Source organism: Rhopalosiphum maidis, chromosome 3, assembly GCF_003676215.2.
Source record: "Rhopalosiphum maidis isolate BTI-1 chromosome 3, ASM367621v3, whole genome shotgun sequence".
In the NCBI taxonomy this organism is placed as follows: Eukaryota; Metazoa; Arthropoda; class Insecta; order Hemiptera; family Aphididae; genus Rhopalosiphum; species Rhopalosiphum maidis.
In genome coordinates, this window is record NC_040879.1 from 34,043,978 (window position 1) to 34,047,146 (window position 3,169).

The 3,169-nt window shown below is 27.2% G+C and overlaps 1 pseudogene; it reads left to right on the top strand.

Moving 5' to 3' along the window:
• Positions 1-402: 402 nt before the first annotated feature.
• LOC113557909 lies at positions 403-1,958 on the top strand (annotated as a pseudogene).
• The last annotated feature ends 1,211 nt before the right edge of the window (positions 1,959-3,169 follow it).

A 3,169-nucleotide genomic window follows, 5' to 3' on the forward strand; every position in this document is an offset into this window, starting at 1 on the left:
GTTAAGTTGACACGTGATAATTACAAAAGCCGCCGAAAGTCGACACGGGGAATATAAATGGCGTAAGTTTATATAGAACCTTTATATATATTATACTTCATTAATAAGTCAAATCAAATTAACGCTTTCAGTTCACACCGATCGCGATGAATTAATTTTTAACAGTTAAACAAATCCAAACTCCGCCTACTCAATGAATTAAATATTAGTTCAAAAACTTTTGTTGATTTAATATGAATCAAAACATGATACGGTATACTTTAATTATTGTGTAGCTTTTACACAACAGTAAGTACAGTAATATTGATTGAAGTGATTTTCGAATAGTTTATATCATGATGCTAAAAGTCTCCATCCGTTACAGCAAATCGATATAGCTCAACAACCGTAAATTACAGATAAATGACGCAGGTAGGTATACACCATTGTAAAGATAAGATAGTCAACTATATTCGTTGCTGATAAGCGTGTTTCGTGGGGTACATTTGTAAAGCAATTATCGGACTGCAGTCAGCTATGGTGTCAAGATAGAAAAATAAGAAAATTATCGTATTTTGAATTTTGTAAGTACAGGTATGTGTATCGGATTCAAGCCCGTTTCGGCGACACCAAATTCACCGACTATACTCTCGCTGCCGCAAAGACAGGAGACCGATCTTTGGTAAAAATGGGAAAAGTTTTAACTTTTAATTCACCGACAAAGTAGTTTCGGAAACTACAAAAATAATTGTTATCTGGAAATCTAGAATCTTATATTCTTGATTCAACAAAACGTTGATAAAATTACACTATGGTATTATTGACATTTGACAATTGATAGTTAGTTATCATTGCATCGTTAGATTAGTTATTTAACAATATTAAATTTAAAATGTCATGGTTTATTATAAATTCGGAGCATGATGGCCAACTCTTAGTTATTGTATAATTTTATACAACGAATTGATAGAATAAGAAGTTCTAACCACTATGATGAATGTATTGATAATTCTGAGAATCAATAAGGAATACACAGAGAAAATTCAAATAATGCTATAAATCTATAATGTCGAAAATGTATGAAATCAAATTGGTTGAATGCAGGCACGGATCTAGAAATTAAATAAGGTAAATTTCATTCGTGTATTTTTATTTTTAAATTAGTTTTGAAACAGTATTATAACAGTTATATATTTAAAGGACGAAGTGATAATAAATTCCACAAAAACTATACCACAGCCATCTTATGAAATCAGAAGATCAATTATGGTTTCAAGAATAGAGAATTCTACAGAATTTGAAATAAATGACGCTGTACCAATTATACCAATGTAAAAAGTTCGGCATTTACAGGAAACGTATGAAGTTAATGCGAAAATAAAATATTTAAAGTGATTGGCGATCAACGAATGATGGAAAAGATTTTCTTTTAGGTATTTCTATAATTTAAGTTATTTATTTAGTTATAATATTTCTAATGTATAATTACAAAATATGAAACGGCGTAGATGATAAAATTGTTTTATTTGGTACCGAAGGATTTTCACTAATTACGTTTTTGTCCCGGTAACACAAATTTTATGTTACTGAAAATAAAAAAAATGTATACTACGTGAATCATAATATCCCATTATTATTTAATACTTAGAACTTAGAACAGATTTAAACATAATTTATTTAAAATAATAAATAAATCTAAAAATAAAATATATGTTTTTAGGCTTATGTACTATTGCCCAAGAAAAGCACATCGCCATATTTAAGAATGTTTAAAATAATAAAAGAAACTATATTAATAAATGGATTATTAGAGTTCAATCCTGATTGTTTCCAAATAGATTTTGAAATTGGAATGATCGTAACCATTCGGCAGTGGCTTTGGTTCTAATACACTCATAAAAGGGTGTTTATTTCACTCAGGGCAATCTATTTGGCGTAAAGTTCAAAGTGAGGGATTATCTTATGATTATAATTTATAACACATGTGGCGATAATATTAAAAAGTTGTTTGTCGTCATTGTTCATTAGCCTTATTGAACAAATAGATAATTGTAGAATAGAAATTCGTATTTACCAAAATTATTAAAAAGTAAATCTAACTTGTTACGTAATTTGATAAAACTTCATTAGCGAAACTGAATTTTTTATAATTATTATTTTAGGTATACTAAAATTACATGCAGCTCTTAATAAAGATGTTAGTAGACCCAAACCAATCATTTTTATTTTAACCAAAGAGCTAAAAAACCAACAAACAAAATTCAAGCTTGACCTCGTAGCACAAAAAAACTGCAATCAACTACAAAATATTAAAACTAAGAAGAATTAAAAGAAAGATTATCATTTGCAAAAAAAAGGTATAGCATTTATATATTTGAATGACATAATATAATAATACATTTTTTTCTAATAACGTTTATAATAAACTATAATTGTAGGCTAAAAAATGGTACGATTTGTATTCTTAGAAACAATAATGTTCCATTTTTATTTAGAAAACAAAAGATCATAAGATTAGATATTTTGATATATTATAGTTGATAGTTAACTGTGACAATGTTTGTGATTTATGCAAATAATTTAAAATAATAAAATAATTATAGTTTTAATTAAAATTAATTTTGAATTAAATATAATGTGTGTGTGTGTGTGTGTGTGTGTGTGTGTGTGTGTGTGTGTGTGTGTGTGTGTGTGTGTGTGTGTCAGATGTCGGCAAATCGAATGTCAGCAAAATAGTGTGTCGAAGGTTAACTTGTCAGCCAATCGATACGTCACAGTGTGTCGGGCAGTGAATGGGACCATATTAAACATTTATTGAGTACACTATAAAAACTTTATTTTTTTAAAATATTTTAATCTTTAACCGCTAATATTTTTAATTTTTAATAGAAATATGATTTTTTTGAAACCGGATGAATCCCACCCTGTGGCTATTTTGAAGAGCTTTATAGAAATATTTAAATATACAATGTACAAGAAAATAAAAATAAAAAAGTATTGTAAAACAAGTAGGATTGTTATGAAATTATGTTTAAATGTGTTAAAACAAAAAAATATTTAAGTAAAGGTATGTTCAGCATCTTGTAAATTGTTTAAAATTATTAACACATGCATTTGAAAAATTGTATCGAGTTTGGTTTATAATTGTCTGTTTTTTGTGTTTTATTAATAATAAATATTTAAATAATTA